General features: G+C 42.9%; 1 protein-coding gene and 1 non-coding gene across 2 annotated transcripts in view; one reads left to right on the plus strand and one right to left on the minus strand.

Annotated features, from left to right (window-relative positions):
* LOC144584362 (uncharacterized) overlaps nt 1–15,208 on the minus strand; it is a 182,632-nt gene that overhangs the window by 8,296 nt on the left and 159,128 nt on the right. The gene's annotated exons all lie outside the window — the stretch shown is intronic.
* LOC110088862 (uncharacterized) lies at nt 526–9,177 on the plus strand. Its single transcript, XR_012081315.2, has 3 exons — nt 526–601; nt 3,736–3,855; nt 9,058–9,177. It is a non-coding gene; the product is annotated as an uncharacterized LOC110088862 (transcript).

A 15,208-nucleotide genomic window follows, 5' to 3' on the forward strand; every position in this document is an offset into this window, starting at 1 on the left:
GGAACCACTGCCCTTCAAGGAAGCCACAGGCCGGAGTCTGTAGGCACTGAGACTGTACGGCTGTTGAGGACAGGAGACCGGTCACCCGTAGGCCAGCAGTGACTTGAGGGCACACAACAACTGGGCTTTCAAGGTACTGTAAGTGAGCAGGAGAGCTTTCCCACTCCCCAGTGAGTTTCAAACATAGGGCCTGCTGAGTCCTGGACCCTCATTTTATCCACTATCCTACACTAGGTAAATCTTGTGATAAACAGAGGGTTGCAAATACTTTAAATAAACAAACAAAACTAAACTGCACTCAGAAAACACAAAACTGCCATTTCAGCCCCGAAAAGTCCATGAAAAGCAACCCGTTTGTTCCTCACTTGCCTCAGGACCGACGCCCCCTCCCGCCCCCCTAATGGCTCCCCCCTCTCGCCCCGTCCGACACTCACGTCTTGGGGCTCTGCCGGGGAAGGGAAGGGAGAAGCCGGGGCTCGGCCGTTGGGCTCCCCGCTGTCTCTAGGCAACGGCTACTTCCTGTCAGGGGAAGCCGGGCGGGAAAGAGGCCGCTGGGAAGGGGAGTTTTCTCGATCTTCCCACAAGAGGGAACCCCTGTGAGGTAAACCGCGTCCGTTGCTGTGTTGGCGCGACCCGTTCTCCCAGATCTCTCTCCTGTGCCCTCACCTGGTCGCGAAACCTGCCGCCACTGCGGGGATAGGTAGAAAGAAGGGAGGACGTGCCGCTTGCCCTCCTTGTGCCTGGAAGAGTAAACTCCGATCCAAAAACATCCTCACACGGAAACCAAGCTCTAAAGTGACACCGTGTTTTGTCTTTCCCCGTTTCCTTCTTTTAATTTGGGGCACAATCAAACGTCAGGAAAAAGCACGCTCCCAATCGTCCTGGAACGGGTTACTTTTTCGGGGATTATCTGGCTCAAAGGGGCCCTCCCCTCGGGGAAGGGCTCCAGCCTGGTCCTTAAAAAGCAGCAGCCCTTCTGCCGGACTAAAACGGCCCACCTCGGGCGCGGCTCGGACCCAATCTGGAGGGCTGTCCCCCCCCCCCCCACACGCGCGCATCGAGTTACGGCTGGGAAAGAGGCTGGACTGGACTGCGCCGCAAGCGATTCAAAAACGGGCGGTGCGGCCGCTCTCTGTGCGATCACGCTCTCTGTTAACTGGGCTTGCATATTTTCCTGTGGAAATCTTTTGAAAAAGTCATCATTTCTGTTCCTGCTTCCAAATCCGTAAGCTACTGGTTAGCACTTGAAGAAGGGCCATCATCATAGGACCATGATGCAGCACCCATAAGTGGTTAGAATAAGATGGTGGAAGAGAGTCACACCAGTACAGTTGTTAAACTAGGAAAGTTAAAGACATGCTCTGTTCCAAGCCATTTGAAGCACCCTTACCGACCCACCAATGGTCAGAATGCTGAACAACTGGTAGTAAAGGAAAGCAGAGTGATAAGTGGACAAACTATGTTCCCTGTGAAAAGTCACCTGTGCTTCTAGATAATCATGGGCTTGGTGGGAAATCACATTGTCTTTTAATCAGCCAGATCAAACTGATAAAATTCATCTGGTTCAAGTCTTTTATATGAATGGCCCATTCATGGTATTACTAGTAATGAACAATGGTTCTTTCGAGATCATAACTCAGTCCCTGCATAATGTATATATTTGGAAATCATTACCTTTTCTCTTCCATTTACAAAAAGCCCAAATTAAGTGCATTAAAAATCACAATGCCTTAAAAGACCTACTGTATGTGTGTTGAGATGGATACATAGAGAAAAGGCCTCCTGCATCTTTGGAAGATAGCTAGCAAAGGTACAGGTGCTATGCTTTTTACTTCCTATGCCTCTGCATGTTCTCCCAAATGCATCTGCAAACAATATCAGAGGCAGAAAACTGAGTCCATGAAATATGTTCTATATACAGTGGTGTCTTGCAAGACGATGTTAATTCGTTCCGTGAAAAACTGTCTTGCGAAAACTCGTCTTGCGAAACGCAGTTCCCCATTGGAATGCATTGAAATCTATTTAATGCGTTCCAATGGAAAAATCGTTGTCTTGCAAAAATCGTCCATAGAAAACATCGTCTTGTGGAACGTGGTTCCCCATTGGAATGCATTGAAATCTATTTAATGCGTTCCAATAGGGAAAAATCGTTGTCTTGCAAAAATCGTCCATAGGAAACCATCGTCTTGTGAAGCGCAACAGCAATTTCAAAACCAATCGTCTTGCGGATTAATTGTCCCGTGAGGCAATCATCTAGCAAGGCACCACTGTACTTCAAATGTATATTGCTTGCTGTCAGCACATTCTGAAACTATTCTCCCAATTTGGTGAGGGAAGAACCCCAATCTTTTTTTTTCAATGTGTTTGCTTTAGGATTTCAGACTTTAATGATTTGTCCAGACAGTTAACACTCATGATCCAGTGGCAAGACGAGATGAGACAAACAGTGCTCACATTGACTGACTTAGCACAAAGTTTCCCAGGTTATTTAGCTCAGTTTGAAAGCAGAAAGAGCATCTGTCAATTTTAAGAGCAAATCTAAATGGGGGAGATACTATCCAGCCTGGATATGCCAATAATTCTTACGAACAGGAAGGGACAACTTCCATACTATAGTCATGCCTTCCTGCAACAAGGACCATAGCAGGAAATTATACCAGGCCAAGGTCTTTCTTCCAGAAAATTTCAGGACCTTGAGCAATATTTCTGTTAGACTGATTCTGTATTTCCGATTTGTTACTGGTGCTGAAAACATTCTACCTACAAGACACATGCCACCCTCACTTCCTAGTAGAAACCATATGTTCCTATCAAATTGCTGCCTGCTGGCATTTTCTTGAACATTTGTTTGCCATACTTTTTGTACTCACAGAGTGAGTACAGAGTGAGAAAAGAGTGATGTGAGAGAGCACATTAGCAAAGAGAAAACAGAAAATGAGAGAACACTTGCATAGCACTGTAAAATTCAAGAAATCTTAGACAATGTGGCTTCAGGCAAGACTCAGCCTGTTAACCCCAGCACTCCACCCCATTCACACTTGCAGCATGGGCATAAGACATGGGATCTGCCACAAAATGTTGCCGTGTGGAGCACTGCTATGTAGAAGTATAGCCAACTAGCTATTTTCCCCCTCAAAATATTCCATTTGATTTCTCCCCAACCCTTTCTTTTTTGCCACCAAAGTTTAACATCCACAGACTCACATAATGATTAATTGTATCAAAGTGGAATAGAAATATTCTTTAAGTGGTTAAAAAAACAACAACAGAATGTCCACAGGGAAAAGCTAATGACGTGTGCTGTCTGTTTTTCTTGTTGTTGCAATAGTGAACCAGGAAAATGTACTGTCAGGGATGCTATCTTTAAATTCCATGATGATGCTCTGATTTGTTAATTATAGTAGTCATTGTTTTACAGTGTTTTTCAGATACTATTTTATAATTACTGCATGTTTTCTCATTATAATTTTACTTTTTAGTAATTACTGTTGCAAATTTGTTGCATTACATATTTTCAAATGTGCTTTGATTGCAAGCAATGAAGTTTATCTTGACCAGACTGGACCCTTTTTTTAGCCTAGCGTACTGCACAGAGCACAATGCTCAGCCAGTGCCCCTTTAGTGTGAAATACAGAAAAGGTGCCCACCTAGCCCTAGATAGCCTGCCTGCCTGCCAAACCTCATCTAAAGGCAAGGTTTTTTTCTGAGCGATACCATTTCTAATCTCCTTCCCAGGCAATGGCCAGCTCTGCAAAGAGCCTTAATGAGAAGAAGTCTGGAGGGAAGGTGGCACCTGCCCACTTCCTCTTCCAGTTGGCTGCAGCTTTGGACAACCCCACCATCAAATCACTAGAGGTAAAGGATGAGTGCTATTTATGGAAGTCTGAGAAGGAAGAATACAACCATGTCAGCTAATTACAGCAGCAATGGCAAGAAGTTATCACAGACACATTTCAGTTCAGGACAAAAAGGTGGGATCCAGAATACCAGCAGCTGTTAGCTTAAGGCTCTTATTGCCTCAGGCAATGCCACTATCAAAGCTAGGAAACCACCCAGTAGTGGGGAGAGGTGTGTCTAACTGGAAAGACTGAATCTCAATTTGGCATTTTAGGAGGGACAGAGCTGACCCCAGATGGTAGAGTTCCTTATACCTCATTTCCACACAGCAAGGGCGTAATTTCACAGGATTCTCAAGATGGGAGTAGTCAAAAGGGAATCTTGCTGCAGAAATAGCTGGAGAGGAGCCAACTGCCTTTTCTCAACGTTTTTGGAAGTTACATCTGTATTGTGTTTTTTGTAGAGATGGCTTCAGGCCAGGAGTAGCAAAATATAGAAGGTTGCAGGTCTGGCCAAAGACATTTTGCTGCCTTTGACAAAGTGGTAAGCTCTGCTGGCCACCCCCACAATGGCTAGTAAAGATGCATAGTACCAATCCAGCCAAGGTATTTTGGCATAATCGTAGGATCTGTACTGGGCTCCCTCCATAAATATTTTTTATTTATTGCTTCTCTCATCCTACATCTTTGAGCAGAAATGCACTATAACTTCAGGAGATGCAGCAAATTATTTCCTAGCCTTTACTACAATGTTTGAATTAAACATTGCAAAAGTCTCCATTTAAACTGACCCACTTCCCAAGCTCATTGTCATTTAGTCAATTAGTCGTGTCTGACTCCTCGTGACCCCATGGACCAGAGCACGCCAGTCCCTCCTATCTTCCACTGCCTCGTGGAGTTTGGTCAAATTCATGTTGGTAGCTTCGATGACACTGTCCATCCATCTCATCCTCGGTCATCCCCTTCTCCTCTTTCCTTCACACTTTCCTTTAGAATTGATAGGTTTGTTCTCCTTGCAGTCCAGGGGACACTCAAGAGCCTCCTCCAGCACCACAATTCAAAGGCATCAATTCTTCGGTGGTCAGTTTTCTTTATGGTCCAGCTCTCACTTCCATACATCACTACAGGAAAAACCATAGCTTTGACTGTTGGGACTTTTGTTGGCAAGGTGATGTCTCTGCTTTTTAAGATGCTATCTAGGTTTATTTTTAGGGATGTGGTGGCGCTGCGGGCTAAACCGCAGAAGCCTGTGCTGCAGGGTCAGAAGACCAAGCAGTCGTAAGATCGAATCCACGTGACGGAGTGTGCTCCCGTTGCTTTGTCCCAGCTCCCGCCAACCTAGTGGTTCGAAAGCATGTAAATGCAAGTAGATAAATAGGGACCACTTCGGTGGGAAGGTAACAGCATTCCGTGTCTAAGTCGCACTGGCCATGTGACCACGGAAGATTGTCTTCGGACAAAACGCTGGCTCTATGGCTTGGAAACGGGGATGAGCACCGCCCCCTAGAGTCGAACACGACTGGACAAAAATTGTCAAGGGGAACCTTTACCTTTACCTAGGTTTATTTTATTTTATTTATTTATTTATTTATTGTATTTATACCCCGCCTATCTAGTCACTTCGACCACTCTAGGCGGCTTACAACATAAACATATCATCGCTTTCCTCCCAAGAAGCAGGCATCTTTTAATATTGTGGCTGCTGTATCCATCTGCAGTGATCATGGAGCCCAAGAAAGTAAAATCCGTCACTGCCTCCATATCTTCCCCTTCTATTTCCAGGAGGTGATGGGACCAGTGGCCATGATCTTAGTTTTTTTTATGTTGAGTTTCAGACCGTTTTTTGCACTCTCCTCTTTCACTCTCATTACGAGGTTCTTTAATTCCTCCTCACTTTCTGCCATCAGAGTGGTATCATCTGCATATCCCCAGCTTGGGATTCCTCCAATCCAGGCTTTCGCATGATGTATTTTGCATATAAGGTAAATAAGCAGGGGGACAATATACAGCCTTGTCGTACTCCCTTCCCAATTTTGAATCAATCAGTTGTTCCATATCCAGTTCTAACTGTTGCTTCCTGTCCCACATATAGGTTTCTCAGGAGATAGATAAGGTGGTCAGGCACTCCCATTTCTTTAAGGACTTGCCATAGTTTGCTGTGGTCCACACAGTCAAAGGCTTTTGCATAGTCAATGAAGGAGAAGTAGATATTTTTCTGGAACCCTCTGGCTTTCTCCATAATCCAGCGCATGTTAGCAATTTAGTCTCTAGTTCCTCTGCCCCTTCATAATCCAGCTTGTACTTCTGGGAGCTCTCAGTCCATATACTGCTGAAGCCTACCTTGTAGGATTTTGAGCATAACCTTGCTAGCGTGTGAAATGAGTGCAATTGTACGGTAGTTGGAGCATTCTTTGGCACTGCCCTTATTTGGGATTGGGATGTAGACTGATCTTTTCCAGTCCTCTGGCCACTGTTGAGTTTTCCCAACTTGCTGGCATATTGAATGTAGCACCTTAACAGCATAATCTTTTAAGATTTTAAATAGTTCAATTGGAAGGCAATCACCTCCACTGGCCTTGTTGTTAGTCAGGCTTTCTAAGGCCCACTTGACTTCACTCTCCAGGATGTCTGGCTCAAGGTCAGCAACCACATTATCTGTGTTGCCCAGGATGTCCAAATCTTTCTGATATAATTCCTCTGTGTATTCTTGCCACCTCTTCTTGATGTCTTCTGCTTCTGTTAGGTCCCTCCCATTTTTGTCCTTTATCATGTCCATCTAACATCTCCAATTTTCCTGAACAGATCTCTGGTTTTTCCCTTTCTATTCTTTTCCTCTATTTCTTTGCATTCTTCATTTAAGAAGGCCCCCTTGTCTCTCCTTGCTATTCTTTGGAAGTCTGCATTCAATTTTCTGTAACTTTCCCTATCTCCCTTGCATTTTGTTTCCTTTCTTTTCTCTGCTATTTCTAAGGCCTTGTTGGATAGCCACTTTGCTTTCTTGCATTTCCTTTTCTTTGGGATGGTTTTTGTTGCTGCCTCTTGTACAATGTTACAAGCCTCTATCCAAAGTTCTTCAGGCACTCTGTCCACCAAATCGAGTTCCTTAAATCTGTTCTTCACTTCCACTGTGTTTTCATAAGGGATTTGCTTTAAATTATACCTGAGTAGCCCAGTGGTTTTTCTTACTCTCTTCAGCTTGAATTTTGCTATGAGAAGCTGATGAGCAGAGCCACAATCAGCTCTAGGTCTTCTTTCTGCTGACTGTATAGAGCTTCTCCATATCTGGCTGCAGAGAATATAATCAATCTGATTTCGATATTGCCCATCTGGTGATTTCCATGTATAGAGTCGCCTCTTGTGTTGTTGGAAAAGAATGTTTGTGATGACCAGCTTGTTCTCTTGACAAAACTCTATTAGCCTTTGCCCTGTTTCGTTTTGAACTCCAAGGCCAAGCTTCCCTGTTGTTCCTTTTATCTCTTGACTCCCTACTTTAGCATTCCAGTCCCCTATAATGAGAAGAGCATCTTTTTTTGGTGTCAGTTCTAGAAGTGTTGTAAGTCTTCATAGAATTGGTCAATTTCAGTCTCCTCAGCATTGGTGGTTGGTGCATAAACTTGAATTGATGTCGAAAGGTCTGCCTTGGATTCATATTGACCTCATTCTATCATTTTAAAGATTATATCCCATTACAGCTTTTCCCACTCTTTTGTTGACTATGAGGGCTATTCCATTTCTTCTAGGGATTCTTGCCCACAATAGTAGATATGATAATCGTCTGAATTGAATTTGCCCATTCCTGTCCATTTTAGTTCACTGACACCCAGAATGTCAATGTTTATTCTTGCCATCTCCTGTTTGACCACATTTAACTTCCCAAGGTTCATAGATTTTACATTCCAAGTTCCTATGCAGTATTTTTCTTTGCAGCATTGGACTTTCACTTCCAGGCACGTCCACAGCTGAGCGTCCCAAACTAGTACCAGTGAATTTTTTTCTTTCCATCCAGAAGCTCTCCTATATGTCAAGAGCAATGCCAGCTCTTGACTGCATCATCTTAAGACAGTCCTACTTCAAAAAGCAGAGAATTGGTAATGTCTGTGGGTCAAATTGTTGGTTCAATCTGAATAAATGTTACTTTCACAACAGGGAGCAGGAAGAAGCAAGGTAATTGACAGTCCATTTGTCGAAGTTTCCAGGAATCTGGACAGGCAGTACAGAGTAGCAGGCAAGAGGTGAAGTTCCACATTGTCTCCCAGAGAGGATCTGCTGACTATACACAAAGAATTTATAGCTCCCAACCAATGAGTGTCCAAAGAGCCTTGAAATACTGGTTCCACTTTTAGTCTAATGTTTTCTATCTGCCTTTCCGTGGGACAAATGGGATGCACGTTGATTGCATTCCCATTGTCTTCTGGTTTCTTTCTATTGATTGTGTTGCTTCTGAAACTTCTGGAAAAATATTAATAAATGGGAAACACCATTCTCTTTCCACATTGCTCATCTCCAGCTATGTGAGGTTTGCCTCCTCTTCGGAAGATGATTCAGCAAGGTTAGAAGTGATAATCTCAGAGATTATTCTCCTACCATATTATTGACTAGCCAGGAACAGAAGTTCTCATACACAAAAATCCTTGCCTCCCCCCCAGAAACAAAAATCAATATTCCCTAGGCCCCTCAAAGTCCGGATCCACTCACAATGTTTTCTCAAGCATGTCTGCTTTCTCCCCCCCATGCCTTCCCCTTTGCTAATGAAGCAACCCTTTAAATAGAGCATACTGTACATAATACTTTGCATCACAGTATTTTTACTGGGGGAAATTCATTCTTGCACCTGTTTCTATTATGACTATAGCTAAGGGCAGAGGGCTCAGATAAGAGGGGAAGTGGAATCAGATAATGACATTATACTTACAAATCAAACATTTCCCTCCCTAAAAATACATTCAACTGGCAAAACTGACAGGCTACTCCAGGCTCAATATAAAATGCAAGCAAATCTAACTTGTAGGACAACTTAATGCATAAATCTTTAGTAATTCTTTTCCACAGCAACTATTTCACTAATGGATCCAGTTCTGACAACTGTCTTGCTGTTTCCTCTTCTATGATTGCCAAGATAGTACTTGTCACTTGATTGTGAAACCAAGTCTTTGGGACAGATAAATAGTAGCACTATTGGGCTCTACCTCCAATGAGTAATTATGTGTGTTTTTTTTTCCAGTGGCATGAAGATGGGAAAGGTATTCTCCTCCACACTAGCCTGTATGAAGAGGAGATCCAGAGGCACCAAGATCTGTTTCCGGAACTCAGAAACCTGAAGCCTGTTTCTGTGCTACAAGCCTGGCTGACAACCTATGGCTTTAAAGCAAAAATAACTAAGCAAGTCAGGTTTTTTGGTCCACTTTGTTTAAGTGAAGGACAGCAGCGCTAGGAGAAAGGTCTGCCCGAAACATTGTCCAGCAGCCCAGCTGGTGCCGCAAGAGAAAGATGGGCCTGGACCATCTGACTTGCTATAAGACAGCTTCATTCATATTTAGTCAAAATATGACTATGTTGCACTGTGACTATTTTGCTAATGGAACTACTGTAGTTCTATAAAACACCTTGATGATACAATGGAAGCAAAGTGAGAATGCAGATTTGTGTGGAGAAATGGAAATACTTCCAATGACTGCCCCTTAACCTCTTCCACCAGTTATAATAATCTTAGAACTCCAGAGCTGGAAGGGACCCTATGGATCATAGTCCAGCCCCTGTCAAGGGGGCACAGTGGGGAATCAAACTCCCAACCTCTGGCTCCACAGCCAGATACCTAAACTGAACTATCCAGCTGTTGTTCTTTATTGGGGGACAGAATTATGTGTAGCATATGGCCTATGTTGTGCTCTTTTTTTACTTTTACATTAGAGTAGAAGGTGCTGTCCCATCTGTGAGTGTTGAAATTAGTTTAATTGCCGCTCCAAGGATGCTTTTTTTTTACAGAGATAGATGGTCAGGGCTCCATCTTTTATTTCACATTAAGCAGTGAAGTTGTAAGAAATAGTAATAGCATTTGCATGGATGCAAAGCTATAGAACAGTTTCATTATCTTTTGGCTGCTGAAAAATGCCAGAAAGGAGAAACACAGAGAACAGTCTAGCCTTGAGACAGTGATTACAGTGATTAACTACCACAGGTGCCATTAACTTGTTGTCCCTTCCCAGGTGCATTACCTTATTGGGAATGATGGGAGTTGTCCAACACACCAGGAAGACACCAGGTTGTGGAAAGGTCATCTATTGGTCAGATCATGGGGTGGTTTACTCAAATCACATCTCATCTTCCACCTCTCATTTCTGTCCCACAGAAATGAACCCGACATTCTTGCATTCCAGCATGCAAACTTCAAGAAGCTCTCTCTATGGGCAGTGGAGGGATATGGCCCAAAAGCTGATGCTCCTCTCAAACCTGAAGTTCCAAAGCAACCCAAGAAATCCAAGAAAAGGAAAAGTTCAACAGATACCATAGTCACCCCATCTGGCAACACATTGCCTCCAGAGTCTGTGGGTGCAGAGAGTGAGTAGAAAGATGAAGGGGTGTCACAGATTAGGTGCTGTTCAATAGGAAAAATGGGATGATGAACCAGCCGTTCCTAAAATAGTAGTATTTCAGCATATTCTGTCTGGTGCAGACATGATTGATTTGTACAAGGAGAAAGGATCCTAGTTGTTTGGCAACCTTTTATCTAACAAGATTAGGGGAGACATTCTAATTCTCTGTCCAGAGTCGACAACCCTTATTTTGAAATTTGCTTCAAATGACTCATGGCTCTCGCATCTGGCCATAACTTTATGAACTTTTGGGTTTCTTCTACACCATCTCCATCTGTGGTGCCCAGCCTAATGACCTGTGCAGGATGGAAAGCTGGCTGGCATTTGTGATTTTTTAAAGTGGCCTAATAAAGACATCACCCATCCTTGCCTTACTTGTCCCATGATGAGGGCTCAGAGATGGAAAAAAAACAGCAGTCATTTACAAATGAATATAGCTTACATGAAAAGTGTGGCAGCTGCTGAAAACAGCAGCACTTCAAGTAAGTCTTTCCTTGCTGTTCTTCAAAATGAACATTAGTTCCCAGTGATACATGAAGGAAAAGGTATCTTTTTAATTCAAAAGGCCCAAAATGACCCTTGCAAACAATTTGTGCTCCAGCTAAAGTGTGACCATACACACCTTGTTGTTAGCTAAGTAGATGAGACATAAAGCAGCGGGACAATTCTTGCTCAAGTACTTCCCACTCTGGAGCAAGGGAAAGTTGGGGTTGAGGGTTGTGTGATATAGCCATACAAATATATACAGTGGTGCCTTGCTAGACGATGATAATCTGTTCCACTGAAATCGCTGTTTAGCGAAATCATTGTCTAGCGAAAAGCATTTCCCCATTGGAATGCATTGAAACCTGTTTAATGCGTTCCAATGGGGAAGAATCGTCATTGTCTAGCGAAGATCGGCCATAGGAAAGCCGCTTTGCGAACCACCGATCAGCTGTTTAAATCGCTGTCTTGCGAAGCTTAGATCCCGAAAACACCTGTTTTGCGAGCATGGAGGGAGCTGTCAAAATCATCATCGAGCGAAAATCGGTTTGTGAAGCAGGGACCAAACATTGTCCAGTGAAATTCTCCCATAGGAATCACTGTTTTGCAAATCACTATAGCGATTGCAAAAAGTCAATGTCTAGCGAAAAAACTGTCATGCGGGGTAACTGTCTAGCGAGGCACCACGTACCAGTCATTTTTTTTGTTTCATCAAGAGTTCTATAGCCTAGATGTGTACTTCATCTTATTTTTAGGGAAGTCCCAACGTCTTCGCCCTTTATACCAATACATCAATTATGATAATCCAGAGATGAACAAACCATTGGGTAAGGAATGTGACCTGAACCAACAGGAGACTCCTCCTACCCGAAGAAGTAGAACAGCCCCTTTAGAATTGAAAATAACACCAAACACAGGTAATTTGAGAACACCAAGAGAAGTGTATTCACTCTTTTTCTCCAAATCCAGCAACATAATGACAGGACAGAACAACAGGTTGGGGGAAATAAGGATTTTGAAAAGTAACTTTTGGGACTATGATTTCCAGTGGCTATGCTGGCTGGGAAATTCTGAGCATTGTAATCCATAGAAATAATTCCTCTAAGCTTTGATAAATTGGAATCAAGGTTCCTGCTAAGCTGGGCACAACCGCATGACTCCGCTTCCATCTGTGCAGCTCTCTTCCTTGGCACAGTAACCGTGTTAGGTTCTGGTAGCGATGGAAACCAGCACATGGGGGGGGGTGGAGTCGCATGCATACCCATGGGGTCTGCCTTGTGCCCCACCCAGCATGGCTGAAAATTAGAGGGTATGTTGATTACAACAGATGACTTTTTGTTGTTGTTGCTATAATCCCCTCTCCCAGTCTTTTAAATTAGAAGTTACTGAGCGTGAGTATGTAGTGGTATGGCAAATTAAAGAAACTCATTAGCCAGTTAGTCTTGTCTTTCATAGGATAATAGAATAACTGAATTGGAAGGGGCCTATAAGGCCCTGAGCCCACCCACTGCTCAATGCTTATCCACTGATGAGACATAACAGTTCACCCCAAACTTACATTCTATGTTCCATTTGCAGATGACAAAGGCAAAGAACTGAAAGGCTCAGTAAGTGGCACATCAGGAGCAACAGTGAGAACAGAGGTAGACAAGTCTACTCAGGTGGATATCAGTAAGATGCTCAGTGTCTGTGCAGCTCACCTTGTCCCACCGTTGTCGCCACAACACAAGTAGTAATATCTAGTAGTATGCGTATCCATGAAGCAAGCTTCAGAACATCAAAAATGACTTTAGCTCTTTAAATCTTTACAGTGCTCACAGACATATTGTTTTGCTAACCCTTCCTTTTGTCCTGTATTTCCCTTAGCATTGTTTATTATATTTAGGTCTCAAGTCAGTATTTGTAGCTGTCTCATCACTTACACATAAAAGGAAATTGGATGCCAGCCCATGTAGATGCAGAATACTGTGAATTAAATGTACTGCCCAAAATTCTCTTTTGAAATTTTCACAAATTTTCTAACATGTCTGAGCCTGTAGCAGATAACTGGAATGAGTGTGCAAACCAGCTATCTCAAGTTTATGCTGCACGAGTGGAGTAGCGTTCTGGCTACCAGTTCCTGAACAACAAGATAAAAAAAAAAAACACCACACACACACACACACACACACAAGGATACGGATATTCAATTTATTTATTTCAACTACCTATGTTCAATGTGGCATCCCACAAATGGGTTGGAATATAACACCCATCATATCAATGGCAGCACTGACTAGCAGTCATGATCACTGCTGACCAGCACATCTGGGGGCACCAGGATGAGGAAGACTGAACTCAACATTCTCAAAGGGGAATTGTACCAGAACACAAAATTAACAGGGAGTCTGTTTCAGCCTCAAAGAACTCTATTATCACTTAAATGAATGTCTTCAGGTATGCAAAGAAGAGATGGGGGTATTCATATACAAATACAACTATCCTGTGCAGCTGGACTTAATGATGGTCCGGGCCAACTCACACATCCACCAGCACCAGCAGCCCCGTTCATCCTTCAAATCACTCATGAAGCACCCCTCTCTTCCCGCTCAGCTGGCCTCCCAGTGGCAGCCGTGCAGGGAGACTCGTCCTACCTCCCCCTGCCTGGAGTGGCTGGCTGAGCTGGAAGAGAGCAGCAATCTGCGAGTGACTGGAAGGATGAGCAAGGCTGCCACCAGACACATGAGGGGATGGTCCAGTCCCTCATTAAGTCCAACTGTGCGGGGATATTTGTATATTAATACCCCCATCTTTAATGAGAAGTATGAAACTTCCTGGAAGACTGGCGGTAGGTTCATTTTGCATGATTAAAATAGTGCCTCCATATGTAATGACAGTATGACTACCAAATACCATTGAGGGGAGGACACAGGTAGGGAGACATTTTGGCATTCATAACCACCTTGTGAGCTTTCCAGAGGCATCTAACAATCACTGGGCAAGGAATCTTGGACTTCCTGAGCACTGCATCTTATCCCAGCAGTGATCTTCTTAATTTTTTCATATTTGATATTACCACAGTGTGCCAGATCTATATATCATTCTTTACAAATCATGTCAACCCAGCAACAATGGCTTTGCTTCAGGGAAGGTGGAAGAGAGAAAAATTGTCGTAGGATAATAGTATTGTTCCTCTGTTCCTGCCCCACAATTACTCCTGGATATCTATGTGCTCTATCATAGCAGACAAGTGTAAAATGAAATTCTTATGGTAGCAGGAATAATACCAACCTTTGCCACTAAAAATGAGAGTATCCAGAAGTAATAAAAAAGGAAACCTTTATTCTTCCCTTATTTTCCAAAATACAAGATCATGTGGCTCCATCACATGTACTAAAAAGCAGAAGAATTACCAGCTCCAATGGATTGTAACATTCATACAAGGGTAAATTTGATGACTTAACAGGCTGTTTTGACCATGATGAAGTATAAGCAAAAGTTACCAACCAGCATTTTATTTTGTGAACTTGGATAAAGTATTCTCTTGTGATATAAAGCAAAATTCAACTAATAAACTCAGTTTGTATTTTAAGAGCAAATTCCTAGGCTTCTTACATTAATGTGATGAAAGCGTACAAAGAGTGTATCTCTTAAAGGCTCTGAAATCAAGGAAAGAAAAAGCAAGACCTCCTTAATGTACAAAGGCCATACCTTGTGTCCTCTGTACAATTTATCCCCATGGTTTTTAATCTCCCACTTCAAAGAAATTAATCTAGGGCTAAAATGAATGGGTACTTCAATCTTCCATCTTAATTTCCTTTAAAAGAAACTGCAGGGGGAAGGGATTAGACCTACAGCATTGGGTAAGATTTTTATATAAATCCCCTTTACCTAGTACTTTTCAAACACAGAGTAGCTTGGTGGAAATACTTTAGATCAACAACATACACAAAGTATTCTTGAAGGCTTTCATGGCCAGAATCCGATGACTGTTGTAGGTTTTCCGGGCTGTTCAGCTGTGTTCTGAAGGTTTTTCTTCCTAACATTTTGCAAGACTGTGGCTGGCATCTTCAGAGGACAGGAATTAGAACACAGACAGAGCTCTAACTCCTGTCCTCTGAAGATGCCAGCCACAGAGACTGGAGAAACATTAGGAAGAAAAACCTTCAGAACACGGCTGAACAGCCCGAAAAACCTACAACACACACAAATATACATACATACATACATGTGTATGTGTGTGTGTATACTCCACTATCCTCCAATGTAATTCCCCCATGGCATTAAAAGAAAAGTTTAGTCCCAAATTTTCATTTTGTC

This window comes from Pogona vitticeps, chromosome 10, assembly GCF_051106095.1.
Source record: "Pogona vitticeps strain Pit_001003342236 chromosome 10, PviZW2.1, whole genome shotgun sequence".
Classification (NCBI taxonomy): domain Eukaryota; kingdom Metazoa; phylum Chordata; class Lepidosauria; order Squamata; family Agamidae; genus Pogona; species Pogona vitticeps.